General features: G+C 47.2%; 1 non-coding gene across 1 annotated transcript; it reads right to left on the reverse strand.

Moving 5' to 3' along the window:
• Positions 1-9,451: 9,451 nt before the first annotated feature.
• Positions 9,452-9,525, reverse strand: trnat-cgu (transfer RNA threonine (anticodon CGU)). Its single transcript has one exon. It is a non-coding gene; the product is annotated as a tRNA-Thr (tRNA).
• Positions 9,526-16,309: the final 6,784 nt, after the last annotated feature.

Genomic DNA, 16,309 nt, shown 5'->3' on the forward strand with positions numbered 1-16,309 from the left:
CCCCCTCTTCAACAGGAGTCTCTAATGGGGAAGAGGCTCTCTCTTTAACAGGATTCCCTGATACTTTATACTTTATTGTCGCCAAACCATTCATACTAGAACGTACAATCATCACAGCGATATTTGATTCTGCGCTTCCTGCTCCCTGGTTTACAAATATTAAATATTTAAAATAGTAAAAATTAGTAAATATTAAAAATTTAAATTATAAATCATAAATAGAAAATAGAAAAATGGAAAGTAAGGTAATGCAAAAAAAAAACCCAGAGGCAGGTCTGGATATTTGGAGGGTACGGCCCAGATCCGGGTCAGGATCCGTTCAGCAGTCTTATCACAGTTGGAAAGAAGCTGTTCCCAAATCTGGCCGTACGAGTCTTCAAGCTCCTGAGCCTTCTCCCGGCAGGAAGAGGGATGAAAAGTCTGTTGGCTGGTTGGGTCGTGTCCTTGATTATCCTGGCAGCACTGCTCCGACAGCGTGTGGTGTAAAGTGAGTCCACGGACGGAAGATTGGTTTGTGTGATGTGCTGTGCCATGTTCACGATCTTCTGCAGCTTCTTCCGGTCTTGGACAGGACAACTTCCATACCAGGTTGTGATGCACCCTAGAAGAATGCTTTCTATGGTGCATTTATAAAAATTAGTGAGAGTTTTAGGGGACAGGCCAAATTTCTTTAGTTTTCTCAGGAAGTAGAGGCGCTGGTGGGCCTTCTTGGCAGTGAACTCTGCTTGGTTGGACCAAGTCAGGTCATTTGTGATATTGACCCCTAGGAACTTAAAGCTTTTGACCTGTTCCACTTGCGCACCACCGATGTAAATTGGGTTGTGCGGTCCGCTATTCCTTCTGAAGTCAACAACCAATTCCTTCGTCTTGCTGACGTTGAGGGATAGGTTATTGTCTTCGCACCATGCCACCAGGTTCTTAATTTCCTCTCTGTACTCAAACTCACATTACCAGAGATACGGCCTACAATTGTTGTGTCATCAGCAAACTTATATATTGAGTTTGATTGAAACTTGGCTACATAATCATGGGTGTACACTGAGTACAGCAGGGGGCTGAGTACACAGCCTTGTGGGGCACCGGTGCTCAGAGTGATTGTAGAGGAGAGCTTGTCCCCTATTTTTGCAGACCGGGTCCTGTCTGTGAGGAAGTTGAAGATCCAGCTGCAGATCAGAGTGCTAAGGCCCAGGTTCCGGAGCTTAGGAATCAGTTTATTTGGAATGATGGTATTAAAGGCAGAGCTGTAGTCAATGAAAAGGAGCCTTACGTATGCATCTTTATTCTACAGGTGTTCTAAGGAGGAATGTAGGGCCAGAGAGATGGCCTCTGCCGTTGACCTTTTGCTACGGTAGGCGAATTGCAAAGCGTCTAGGTTGACCGGTAGGCTGTGGTTGATGTGTGCCATAACCAATCTCTCGAAGCACTTCATAGCAATTGATGTCAGAGCCGCAGGTCGATAGTCATTCAGGCATGCCACCTTGCTCTTCTGCGGCACTGGGATTATCGTTGCCTTCTTAAAACACGAGGGGATCTTAGACTGAAACAAGGAGCAGTTGAAGATGTCAGCAAACACTCCAGCTAGCTCGCTTGCACAGGCCCGGAGAACCCGTCCTGGGACGCCATCTGGGCCCGTCGCCTTCCTTGGATTTATCTTCAGGAAGGCCCTTCTAATGTGCTCCTCGGTGACGATGAATCTCGATGCCACCAGGTCCGGTTCATCCGGAGGGAGCGGGACGCTCCTCTTCTGTTCGAATCTTGAGTAGAATACATTAAGTTCGTCAGGAAGAGAAGCGCCACAGTTATTGATATTCCCAACCTTTTCTTTGCGCCCAAGGATCTCATTTAGACCCTGCCATAGTCTACTGGCATCCCTCTGATTAACCTGGGCTTCCAACTTATTTGTCTGTTATTTGTCGTAGGGTGCCATGCACAATCCTGATTTAATGGAGACAGACGTGAGAGTACGGAGGAACATCTCGAGAAACTTCTGAAATGCCTGCTTCGCTGCTGCTGCTACTGTGTGATCCGGAATCTCCGGAAGAGAAGGCCCCGAGTCCTCGGCTTTCCTTGTTGCTCGGCGGCCGGGCAGCGTCGAAGCGCTCGGCAGAGAATGGTGCTCGGAGGCTGTATCGGAGGGGCTGGTCGGACGGACTCAGAGTCGGCTGTGGTCGGGTGCTTCCAATGCATTGGCAGTTCTCTGCGCCTGGTGGTTTATAACAGGGAGAGTTTCTCCCTTTTGCCGTCTGCTATCGGGACTATCGGGAGTCGATCGGAACTTTGAGATTTTTTTTTACCGTGCCCATGGTCTGCTCTTTATCAAATTATGGTATTGCTTTGCACTGCTGTAACTATATGTTATAATTATGTGGCTTTGTCAGTTCTAATCTTTGGTTTGTCCTGTTTTTTTGTGATATCACTCTGGAGGAACATTGTATCATTTTTTAATGCAGGCATTTCTAAATGACAATAAACGAGGACTGAGTGTCCTCATAATCTAATTTAATCCCCCCGGATAACCACATCCGCACCAGGTGCACCGAGCTGCAGCTCTTCAGGGAACGTGTCAAGGTACTGGGGCCGCTGCTCGATGACCTTCGTCTCATACGGGAGAATGAGAAGGTGAGAAAAGCTATAAGGAGGTGGCCACCCTCAGGTTGCAGGAGACAGGTAGCCGGTTGACGGTCAGGAGAAGGAAGCACAGAGGACCATTGTGGCTGTTCCCCTTAATAATAAGTATACAACTTCAGATACTGTTGAGGGAGACGGCCTACGGGGTGGGGGAGGGGGTACCCAAAGTGTGACCGGGTATCAGGGTATTAGGCAATGAGTCTGTTGCTTGCCTCAGAAGAGGAGAGAGCTTAAGAGGATTCGAGTAGGAATAGGAGATTCCATAAGGAATAGAGAGCGTTGGAGAGAACCAGGTGCCTCAATATGTTGCCTCCCAGGTGCCAGGCTCAGCGATGTGTCAGATCGGGTCCACGGCATTATAAAGGGGGAGGGAGAGCAGCCAGAAGTCTTCGTATATATTGGCACCAATGACATAGATAGGAAAGATGAGGTAGTCCTAAAGGGAGATTTTGGGGAGCTAGGCAGAAAGCTGAAAAGCAGGACGTTCAGGCTAGTAATCTCTGCATTGCTACCTGTGCCACGCACCAATGAGGGTGATTTGGCCGATGAATGCGTGGCTGAGGAACTGGTGCAGGGGACAGGAGTTCAGTTGTCTGGATTATTGCGATCTCTTCTGGTGGAGGTTTGACCTGTACAAAGAGGGCGTTTGTTTGTCAGAAACTGTAATTTTCTCTTCAGTAAATTTATCTTTCTGCACAAAAGAGTGTTCCCGTGTGCTCTGCGGCGCAAGCTGACTGCTCTGTGTGCTCTAGTGTATTGGGCTTCTACTGATGAGTGACCAAGTACTGAGTAAAACGGTTTTGAGTTCGAGTTCCACCAGAGACGATATTTTCTCTGCACTCGTTACATTGGTAAACATGGCCGGAAATCGAGTGGCTGATGACGTGGCATGATGGTGGAAATGACGAGTTGTGCAGACAATCTAATCAACGATGACATAATTTAATGACAAATCTGGGTAGTCTTCTTTCTGCTGATGGGTACAGATGTTTTGCGTTTTCTGTTGTTCAGGATACAACACGGAATTTGTCTCCTCCCAAAAAGCCAAGTATCCAATTTACCTGGTACCCAATCCCCGCATAAACACTGCTTGAGGACAGTAATCTTCATTACTTTTTAAATTACAAACCCGAATTTGGAGAGCAACCTGCAGAAGCGGGCTAACGAACAGTTTCTGAAGCGGTGCAAATGCAGGTCAATAATGTTTAAATCATAAAACAACTTCATAGAAACTATTTCAGCTTGTATTGGAGGTTTGTGTCTGTATTTTAGAATGGCTTTAAATATCACAGAAAGCGTTGAGTACAGATATTCCAGAATTGCTGTCAATGTGATTGTTTCAATTTGCAGTGTTAGGTTGCGGAAGCTGGGATCGCTTCATCTGAATGAAAACCTGTGCATTTTGGAATACACATTGCAAAGGTCGCTGAACATGACAACATAGGGGGTGATTTTACTCTTCGCATCCGCTGAAAATGTGAACATTTAACCCTAATGTCCCAGGTGTATTAGAACATTAGAAAGTTTTTGACAGAAAAGGGCATTCGGCCCAACAAAGCTTGCCAAATTCCTATTCACACAGTGTGTGAAAGTAACTATCGAGTTTAGGTTTGAAAGTCTCTAAGGTCGTACTCTCAGCTACACAATTGGGTAGTTTGTTCCATTTGTCCACAACTTGCTGTGCAAAGAGATGCTCCCTTATGTTAGTCTGAAATCTCCCTTTAACCATTCTCCATCTACAGCCCCGTGTCCTTGATGGTGGATTAATTTTGAAGTAGTAGCTGGCATCCACCTGACTTATATCGTTAGTGATTTTGGACACTACTGTCATGTCTACTCTCATTCTGCATCTACTTAGGCTGAAAAGATTTAATTCTTTCAATTTTTCTTCATAGTTCATAATCTTCGGACCTGGAATGAGTCTAGTCACCCTTCTCTGAACTCTCTCCAGTGCCTTCACGTCCCTCACACAATATGGAGACCAAAATTGTACACAGTATTCAAGGAGTGGCTTCACAAGCACATTCTGCAGCTTAAGGAGAACGTTTCTCGGCGTTCTAGACGTAACCTACTCTGAGCGCATTACATAGCCCAACAGCCTATTAGCCTTCCTAATCGTTCCTGTGCATTGTCTAGATGTCGTCTACCAGGACACCCAAATCCTTTTCATAAAACACACTTTCTAACTCAAGAGCCCCCGATGTATATTTATATCTAATATTTCTACTTCCTATATGTAGTACTTTAAATTTACTTGCATTAAATTTCATGTGCCCACATCTCGCTTTTGTTTAGATCTAACTGTATTGATTTTGCTACCTGGATGTTACCAGCCCGACCCCCTAATTTTGTGTCATCGGCAAACTTTACAAGTTTATTTGTTATGTTTATCCAAATCATTTACTGTAAATTAAAAACAGCAGTGACCCCAAAACTGATCCCCGCAGAACTCTACTTTTAACATCTTCTAGGTCCTCTCACCATATCTTGGTGTTTTCTGTTTTTGAGCCAACCCTGTGCCCATTTGCACACCTTACTCGTGAATCGCTATCTCCTGTAATTTGATTATTAATCTTTTCGTGGGGTACCTTGTCAAAAGCCTTCTGAAAGTCAAAGTAAATATATCAACCGTTCTATTGTTGTCTTAAACTTTAGATGCATCTTCATAGAAGTTCAGCGTATTTGTAAAACATGATTTCCCCTTTCTGAACCCATACTGGCTTTCTGCTATGGTGCCTGTTCTTATCAGCTGCTTCACCATCTCATTCTTTATTATTGTTTCCATTATCTTGCCTGTGATATGCGTTAAGCTCATTGGTCAATAGTTACCAGGGTCAGTGCAGTCAGCCTTTTTATATACTGGGACAACATTAGCCCATTTCCAGTCCTAAGGGATTTCACCAGTTTTCACTGACTGTTGAAAAAACATGTTAGGGGTTTAAAAATATAATCACAGACCTCTCAGTACTGTTGGATATATGTTGTCTGCCCCTGGAGATTTATTAACTTTCAGCCTTTTCAGCTGTAGCAGAACCTCGCTCTCTAAGTCACAGAACAACCATATTTTTTCTCTACACTTCCTGGCATATTGCTAATATCTTCACAGGTAAATAGTTGAGCAAAATATGAGTTGAGTATCTGCTATGTCCTCTGCATAATTTAATTCCCCACTATTACTCCTAATACAGAAAGCTTTCTCCTTGTCTTTTATTTTACTAATGAAATATTGAAAAAAAATCCCTTAGCCCCAGTCTTAGCATTATCAGCAATATCCTTCTCAACCTACCTTTTGGCAATCCGAATTCCCGTCTTGACTATAGCGTTCACTTTTTCATGTACCCTACAGTTAATATCATAGAACACAGAAGAACATAGAATAATACAGCACAGTACAGGCCCTTCAGCCCACATTGTTGTTCTGACCCTCAAACCCTGCCTCCTATATAACCCCCACTTTAAATTCCTCCATGTACCTGTCTAGTAGTCTATTAAATTTCACTAGTGTATCTGCTTCCACCACTGATTCAGGCAGTGCATTCCACGCACCAACCACTCTCTGAGTAAAAAACCTTCCTCTAATATTTCCCTTGAACTTCCTACCCCTTACCTTAAAGCCATGTCCTCTTGTATAGAGCAGTGGTGCCCTGGGGAAGAGGCGCGGGCTATCCACTCTACCTATTCCTCTTAATATCTTGAATACCTCTATCATGTCTCTTCTCATCCTCCTTCTCTCCAGAGAGTAAAGCCCTAGCTCCCTTAATCTCTGATCATAATCCATACTCTCTAAACCAGGCAACATCTTGGTAAATCTCCTCTGTACCCTTTCCAATGCTTCCACATCCTTCCTATAGTAAGGCGACCAGAACTGGACACAGTACTCCAAGTGTGGCCTAACCAGAGTTTTATAGAGCTGCATCATTACCTCGCGACTCTTAAACTCTATCCCTCGACTTATGAGAGCTAACACCCCATAAGCTTTCATAACTACCCTATCTACCTGTGAGGCATGTACCCCCAGATCCCTCTGCTCCTCCACACTACCAAGTATCCTGCCATTTACTTTGTACTCTGCCTTGGAGTTTGTCCTTCCGAAGTGTACCACCTCACATTTCTCCGGGTTGAACTCCACCTGCCACTTCTCAGCCCACTTCTGCAACCTATCAATGTCTCTCTGCAATCTTTGACAATCCTCTACACTATCTACAATACCACAAACCTTTGTGTCGTCTGCAAACTTGCCAACCCACCCTTCCACCCCCATATCCAGGTCATTAATAAAAATCACGAAAAGTAGAGGTCCCAGAACCGATCCTTGTGGGACACCACTAGTCACAACCCTCCGTTCCGAATGTACTCCCTCCACCACGACCCTCTGCCTTCTGCAAGCAAGCCAATTCTGAATCCACCTGGCCAAACTTGCCTGGATCCCATTCCTTCTGACTTTCTGAATAAGCCTACCATGTGGAACATTGCCAAATGCTTTACTAAAATCCATATAGGTCACATCCACTGCACTACCCTCATCTATATGCTTGGTCACCTCCTCAAAGAACTCTATCAGGCTTGTTAGACACGATCTGCCCTTCACAAAGCCATGCTGACTGTTCCTGATCAGACCATGATTCTCTAAATGACCATAGCTCCTATCTCTAAGAATCTTTTTCAACAGCTTTCCCACCACAGACGTAAGGCTCACTGGTCTATAATTACCCGGACTATCCCTACTACCTTTTTTGAACAAGGGGACAACATTCGCCTCCCTCCAATCCTCCGGTACCATTCCCGTGGACAACAAGGACATAAAGATCCTAGCCAGAGGCTCAGCAATCTCTTCCCTCGTCTCGTGGAGCAGCCTGGGAAATATTCCGTCAGGCCCCGGGGACTTATCCGTCCTAATATATTTTAACAACTCCAACACCTCCTCTGCCTTAAATTCAACATGTTCCAGAACATCAACCTCACTCATATTGTCCTCACCGTCATCAAGTTCCCTCTCTGTAATGGCCACTACATCATAAATCCATGTATGTATCCAAGCTCTCAGTTCATCACCTTTGTTCCTGATGCTTCTTGCATTGAAGTACACACATTTCAGCCCTTCTACCTTACTGTCTTTACACCCTTTATTCTGCTTCTCTTTCCTCAAACCCTCTCTATAATCTTACTTTACTCCATGCACTTCTTTCACTGCTCTATCGCTCTGGGTCCCATCCCCTTGCAAATTAGTTTAAACCCTCCCAACCATGCTAGCAAACCTACCTGCAAGGATATCGCTCCCCGGAGTTCAGGTGCAACCCATCCAATCTGTACAGGTCCCACCTTCCCCAGAAGAGATCCCAATGATCCAAAAATCTAAAACCCTACCCCCTGCACCAACTCCTCAGCCACGCATTCAACTGCCATCTCCTCCAATTCTTCCCATCACTGTCACGTAGCACTGGCAGCAATCCTGAGAACGCCACCCTTGAGGTCCTGTTCTTCAGCCTTCTGCCTAGTTCCCAAAATTCACACTTCAGGACCTCATCCCTCTTCCTGCCTATGTCGTTGGTGCCAACATGTACAGTATTACGACTTCTGGTTGCTTTCCTTCTCGTACCAGGATGTCGTGCACCCGGTCAGAGACATCCCGGACCCTGGCACCCGGGAGGCAACAAACCATGCGGGTGTCCTTCTCACGTCCACAAAATCTCCTGTCTGCTCCCCTGACTATAGTCTCCAATGACGACAGCTCTCCTCTTTTCCGTCCCACGCTTCTGCACCGCCAGGTCAGACTCAGTGCCGGAGGCCCTGCCACCGTGGCTCATTACTACTTTTTCTGTATTCCTTATATAGTTAAGAATATTCGCGAAATTTGGCATCGTTGCATTGACATCTGGCAAACTATTGTCTGACACCCGGCAGTTTGAAGAGGCAGCACTGTGCCTCTGTTTCTCCCTGGTCTGTTTTGCAGAGATACTGAATGGGTTAGAAAAATAGAAAATGCACAGTATGTGGGGGAATTTTTCAAAGCTTAGGCCAAAGGTCTAACACTTTCAAGATTAGCTGGTCAACCAGTCCACGCCATTGTGCAAAGAATAAAAAGCGTGGTAGCGCGGCCGAGCGGTCGAAGGTGCTGGATTAAGGCTCCAGTCTCCCAGGAGGCGCGTTCCACTGCCATCGTGTGAACGTGTATTCTTTCTTTTCCACGGGGAATTTGGCTGCAGTATTAAAGTGAATTCTGAAATGTTTTGCAGAACAAAATATAAGAATCGCAGATCACCATGACTACGATCCAGTATGGGGGTCAGGATCAAGGATATAACTATGGGCTGCAGAACACTTCAGATTGGGCGGGGGATGTTGTGGATGCGAGAGGTTCGGGGCCTCTCGAAGTGTGTGTAAAGTTCTGAATATCTATATGTATTCTAGATCATTTCTATAACGCCATCTGTCTAGTTTCTTGGACTATGCAGCGAGTTAGTCGGAGTTCTTGGAGCGCAGTGTGAAATCGTTTCTCAGTAAGACCAGGTCAAGTTCATAAAGCGGATGACGGACGCATTTCGTAACCTTACACTGTAAAAACGAGGCAAACAAGCTAATCAGAAATGTCACTATCACAGAAATGTCCTGTTTCTTGCACCGCACACACCGCCAGACTTGCAACGTTTTCGAGGAATCTTAACCTTCTCTGAAGTGTAATTTTGATTTGCAGTGTTTTTGGCGGTATTTGCTGACCCCCCCCCCCCCACCCCCACCATCACATGGCAATTCATCCCATAACTTACAACGTAATACGCAAAATACACTGTAATTCAATCACATGGTAATGCATCTCATATCTTAAAGGTTCCGCTGGGAGTTGAACCCAGAATCTCCTGTTTACGAGACAGGCGCTTTGACCAGTTAAGCCACGGAACCCTCGCTGAAATAATGATAGCTCACTTGCGTTAATTTTGCTCTTCGCCGACTGGCGGGGACAGTGCTTCAGATTCGGACTGTAAAGATACGATAAAACAAAGTTTTATCCTCCCCTCCTCCCCCTAAATAATAGCAACTAATTCTGCTATATATATACTGATAAATGATTAGTAAGATGTTTCTTTATTGTTACCTATAATTCAGGCAGAAAAACAGCCACACCAACATTCCTAGTTAAATGATCTTTTGATCGATCAGTAAAAATGGTTATCGTATCACAATAATTTTCCTTAACTTATTGATAAACTAACAGACCGTCAGGCATATCAGGATCCTTGGACTTCATTAAATCAACTGTTGTTGTTGTTCGTCCTTCGTAGTCGAAGATGACCATGGCTTCAAAGTCAAATAGGAGATTGGTGGCTGTGGGTCCGGAGGTGACTGAAGGCTCGCCCACATGTGAGACATAAGTGGGTGGGTGCTGTCGTGGCAGTGGATGCTGCTCGGGCCTTGCGCACAGCACGCTTTCGTTGCGCCTCGATGGTGCGCCTGACTTCAGCTGCACGGGCTCCTGTGGTGATCTTGCTGCGCCAAGCTGGACGGTCGAGGGCAAGCGTCGCCCACATGTTGATGTCGACACCCAGGCCTTTGAGGGACGCTTTGAGGCAGTCTTTGTAAAGTTTCTTTTGCCCCCTGACTGAGCGCTTCCCTGACACAGTTCTCCGTACAGCAGCTGCTTAGGCAATCGGCTGTCTGGCATTCTGACCACATGTCCAGCCCACCTGGCTTGGGCTTTCAGCAGGAGGGTGTAGACGCTGCAGAGCCCAGCTCGTTCCAGGATTTCCGTGTCGGGGACTTTGTCCTGCCAGCTGATGTGGAGGAGTCTGCGGAGACAGCTCAGGTGAAAGTGGTTGAGCTGTTTGGCGTGTTTGCCGTAGACTGTCCAGGTCTCGCTGGCGTAAAGGAGGGTGGTAAGGACCACTGCACAGTAGACCTTCAGCTTGGTGGTAAGGCTGAGTCCTCTCCGCTCCCAGACGTTCTCACGGAGTCTCCCAAAGGCGGCGTTGGCTTTGGCAATCCTGTTGTTGACCTCAGCGTCTATATTCACTGCGCGAGAGAGTATGCTGCCCAGGTAGGTGAAGTTGTCGACTGCCTGGAGGTTCTGGCCCCTCACCGTGATGCGCGGCTCCTGGTATGGCTTTCCTGGGGCAGGCTGGTACGTAACTTCGGTCTTTATGGTGCTGATAGTGAGTCCGAAGTTGTCGCTGGCTAGTGAGAAGCAGTCCATTTCACGCTGCATCTCCTGCTCTGTGCTGGCGTTGAGTGCGCAGTCATCAGCAAACAAGAAGTCTCTGATGACAGTCTCTCGCACCTTTGTAACTGCCTGCAGGCGTCTAAGGTTGAACAACCTGCCGTCAGTCCTGTACCTGACGTGGATTCCTTCTTCGTAGTTACGGAAGGCATCTGTCAGCATGGCAGAGAATACCATACTGAACAGAGTCGGGGCAAGAACGCAGCCTTGTTTGACGCCATTTGTCACTGGGAAGGCCTCCGACTCGTCGCCGTCATCCAGAACTTTCACCATCATACCGTCGTGGAACTGCCGGACGATTGTGATGAACTTGCTGGGGCAGCCAAACTTCTCCGTGATCTTCCACAAGCCTTCTCTGCTGACCGTATCGAAAGCCTTGGTTAGATCGACAAAGGTCACGAAGAGATCGCTGTGTTGCTCTTGGCATTTTTCCTGGAGATGGCGCGCAGCAAAAATCATGTCCGCAGTCCCACGTTCAGCACGGAAGTCGCACTGGCTTTCTGGGAGCAGACCTTGCTCAAGATCTTGGAGAAGGCGGTTGAGCAGGACGCGGGCCAGAATCTTCCCCGCAATGGACAAGAGGGAGATGCCTCAGTGGTTGTCGCAAGACTGGCGGTTGCCTTTCCTCTTGTAGATGTGGACTATGCTGGCATCTTTCAGCTGTTGCGGGACCTGTCCCTTTTCCCACATGGACTGGAAGAGAACAGTCAGCTTTTGCATCATGACAGGGCCTCCTGCTTTGTATACCTCAGCAGGGATTGCATCGGGTCCTAGCACTTTGCCACAGGAGAATTGCTTCACTGCCTTCCTGACTTCATCTACTGTGGGGAGGGTGTCGAGCTTCTTGTTGATCTCTACCTGGGGCAGGCAGGCAATGGCCTCGTCGTTGATGTCGGCAGGGCGGTTAAGGACGTTGTTAAAGTGCTCAGCCCACCGATCCAGAATCTGCTTCTTCTCTGTCAGCAGCTGCGTGTCATCTGCGTTGAGGAGAGGTGAGGAGCCGGAGAACTGGGGTCCATATACAGCCTTAAGCGCACCGTAGAAGCGCTTTATGTCATGGCTGTCTGCATAGCCCTGGATTTCATCAGCCTTCTTGCTGAACCAGCTGTCCTGCATCTCGCGAAGTTTTTTCTGCACCTTTCTTCTTGCGTTGGTAAAGGCATCTTTCTTGGCTAGCGACGTGGGGTCGTTCTGATGCGCTCTGTAATGTTGATGTTTCTCCGTTAGTAGTGCCTGTATTTCTTCATCATTCTCATCGAACCAGTCTTGGTTTCTTCGGGTTGCTGGTCCGAGATGTTCGAGGGCGGTAGTGTAGACAGCGTCTCTGAAGTCCGTCCACTGTTCCTCAACGCTGGTCCCGTCTTCCTGTGGTGTGTCTGGCAGTCTGCCTTCAAGGTCATCGACGAGTTCTTCTGCAGCCCTGCTGCTTTTCAGCTTGGAGACATTCAGCCTCTTTGCAGTCTTCTGCCCTTGGGGTCTTCTCATGGGCAGAATGCGAAGCCTGAACTTGGACACAATGAGGCGGTGGTCGGTCCAGCAGTCGGCACCACACATGGCTCTCGTCACTCTGACATCCATCCTACGCCTTGGCAACACCAAGTTGGAACTGCTGGAGCCGCTGGGCGAGCGCAGCCCGATCCTCGGCTTCCTCCGCAAGAACCCTGGCGGCTGCACCCACCACATTTGCCTGGAGGTGGACCACATGGCCGCCGTCCTTCAGCAGCTGTGGGCCCAGCAGGTGCGTACCCTGATGCCGCCTCTTGGTGAGGCCGAGGCCAGGGCCCGGCCCCGGGCCGCCCGCCGCCACCGCACCGTCGGCGGCCTGCAGCCAGTGCGAGGCGGAGGGAGCGAGGCCCGAGGCCTGGAGCTGGCCTGCCGCTCGTCGCGACCGCCGCCGCCCACCCCTGCCGCCTGGTACGGCCAGTAGGGCGGCGAGCAGCGAGCCCACTTCCATAGGCCAGTAACCAAGGTGATCATCCCAACGGCGGAGCAGGCGGAAGAGAAGACATCTCCCAGCGGCCGCAAAGGCGGATGAGGATGCCCAACAATGGGTAGGGAGGCTTGCGAGCACGCCGCAAGAACCGCCATAGACCCACAACAGTCAGGGCTTGTCTACCTAGTGTGTAAAGCCTGGATTCGGCGGACTGCACGGAAGAAACCATCACTGGTTCACCCGGCAGAAAGGCGATTCTCAGCAATGCGTCGTGGAGCGCTAAGAGGGCACAGTGAGACACACAGAACACTGCTGGCCATCCACTGCATCCTGACCTATCTCCAGCCGTCTCGACTATGTCTTGCCACTGGGTCCAGATAGGCCGGGATGAGAGAGTGAGGCTGACGACCTGCGCAACTCTCCCTCACTTTAATCCAAGTCAAGCGCAAGTCATGACTTCAAACCCAACGCGCAACCTAAAGTCCTGTGGTGATGGGGGAGTGGCGAAGCAGCAGGTACGGATACACTGGAAGCTGTAGTCACAAATCTGCACACAGGCGGCCCAGGGCATAGGGTCGCTCTCTACTGGACCGAAGCAGCAGTTGAGTTCGGCAGCCCCCTGGGTGTCTGAGCAGCCCTCTTTAGGATCACTCTGCTCACCTCCATGGAGGAAGGGGCTGGAAAAGGTGCCTCAAACATAGTCTGCTTCACTTCACCCTGGCCAGCTTACCGCGGCTGGTGGGGATCCCTCATAGTGGTCGACCTACAACAGTGAAGAAGAAAGTGATGGTGCTCAACCTTGGCACATGGAATGTGAGAACTCTACGAGATAACATCAAGGCAGACAGACCAGAGAGAAGAACTGCACTGGTTGCAAAAGAGCTAGCTCGCTACAACGTGGACATAGCAGCTCTCAGCGAAACGCGCCTAGCAGACAAGGGCCAGCTGACAGAACGTAGTGGTGGATACACGTTCTTCTGGAGCGGTCGCAGCAGCGCTGAACGACGAGAAGCAGGCGTGGGATTTGCCATCAATTCTAACCTCGCCCGTAAACTCACCAAGCACCCAGAGAGCATCAACGACCGCCTGATGACACTTCAGCTCCCACTTGCAAACAAGAAGAGTGCTACGCTGATTAGTGCCTACGCTCCCACCATGACCAACCCAGATGACATTAAAGACAAGTTCTATGAAGAACTGGACGCCCTCATCTCAGCAATCCCACAGTCAGAGAAGCTCATCCTTCTCGGGAACTTCAATGAGAGTAGGGACAGACTACCAAACCTGGGAAGGGATTATTGGAAGACACGGCACTGGCAAGTGTAGCAACAACGGCCTTCTGCTCCTCAAGACATGTGCCACACACGACCTTGTCATCACCAACACCCTGTTCCGCCTACCTACCCGTAAGAAGACGTCATGGATGCAACCACGCTCGAAGCACTGGCATCTGATTGACTACAATCAACTAAAGTCATTTGTAAATAACAAGGTGGGGTTACCGAGAACTCTGCAGTGGGATAATCCAGCAAACCCATATTCCTAACGTGATAAGAATCCAGCCACTCAAAACTAAAAACACTCTTCATGTGATGTTCCCAGCGGTCCTCTACATCCCTTTAACAGGGTGGTTATTCTCTGCACTTCAAATTAATCCAGTGTGCAAACATCAACTTCACCTTCCGCAACTGTATGGGTAAAGCCAAACCAGGAGACGACCTTCCTGCACCACAACACAGTCTTAAAGCATGTGCTTGTATTACATCCAAACACTTTAAAATTGAAGATAAAGCTGATCCATAAGCAAGTACAAACAAATATAAATGATCAACTAAGATTTTCGTGTAGCACCCCAAGAATTTTTTAATATACAGTATTTCCTTTTTTGCACATTTCTTAAAATCTATTCAATATACATAATTGATTTACTTGTTTATTTATTATTGTTTTATTTTATTATTATTATTTGTTCTCTCTGCTAGATTATGTATCGCATGAACTGCTGCTGCTAAGTTAACAAATTTCACGTCACATGCCGGTGATAATAAACCTGATTCTGACTCTGTATACTCACATAGACATCTGAGGACATTTAGTGCTCCTATATATTTATCAATTATTTTACTGGTATGGCGCTTCCATGTCAGCTTATTATCCAGCCACATGCCGAGAAATCTTACTACTGACACTTCAAAAGTTTGACCATATCATTTCAAATCAAGTGCAGATCTATTGATCCATTTTGTATAACACGTAACTTGTGTTTTAGCTACTGAAAGCTTAAAACCCCACATACTTGCCCACTGTTCGACCTTATTAATTGTTAATTGCACCTTATATACAGTTACGTGGAAATTTCTACCTCTAATCCACAAAGCTCCATCATCTGCAAAAAGTGATTTACTCAACCCAGTATCTAACGCAGAGAAAATATCATGAATCATAATATAAAACAATAAAGGGCTACAAATACTCTATCTCATCATCATCGTCAGGGGCCATGCCCAGTTTGAGCTTTGACTGCTATGGCCCACACACTCCTGTTTCGGGTCAAGTGGATCAATTCATTGGTATTCATTTCCAGTTCTCTGGCTGCTGTCTCCATCATCATTTGTCTTTGTCTTCCTCTTGCTTTCTTTCCTTCAATCTTTCCCATAATTACCGTGTATTCTAACTCCTCTTTCCTAATCACATGTCCAATGAAGTTACGTTCCCTTTTCATGATCTCATACATTATTTCTCTTTTTGTGCTTATTCTGTTCATGACATCCTCGTTAGATATTCGTTTCGTCCATGATATTCTTTGCATCCTCCTCAAAAACCACATCTCTGCTGCTTCAATTTGTTTCCTCATGTTACTAGATATTGTCCAACATTCTGAGCCATATAACATAACTGGATAAATGTAACATTTCAATACTCTGAGGCGGGCTGTCATGCCTAGTTTAGTGTTGGTCAGTATACTCTTCATTCTCGTAAAGGTGTCTTTTGCCATCTCTATTCTTCTTTTGATGTCCATGTCGCACCTGCCATCTGATGTCACCCAGCTTCCTAAGTAGCAAAAGTTCTGTACTTGTTTTATGTCTTCCCTGTTTATTCTCAGCTTGCAGATAGGATTCTCCTTCTTTTTGGATATCACCATACATTCTGTCTTTTTGCAATTGATAGATAGACCCATTTTTGCACTTTCTATGTTACGTGACCACGGGTTTCGTTTACTGTGGGTGTCACTTTAAGCGCCTGGACGAGGCGGGAGTATGACGTCAGTATAACAAAATGCGGACAGACTGCTGGGGGGGGGAGGGGTGGAGAGCGAGGGAGAGATTCGGGTGTGTTATGTGGTATCCATTTGTGCTGAGGAATATTCCGTGACTGTCACCTTGTAATATCTCTACGTGGATTTCGGAGTACAACTCGACGCTGAGATCTCCTGTGACTGTTACTTCGTTTTTCCAGCGTGGAAATGCTAATCACCTCTCCTTTCCAAACTACAATTCAAACGCTCTATTACCAAATTTTCCATAAGTTTACACAAACGG

This window comes from Mobula birostris, chromosome 11, assembly GCF_030028105.1.
Source record: "Mobula birostris isolate sMobBir1 chromosome 11, sMobBir1.hap1, whole genome shotgun sequence".
NCBI lineage: Eukaryota > Metazoa > Chordata > Chondrichthyes > Myliobatiformes > Myliobatidae > Mobula > Mobula birostris.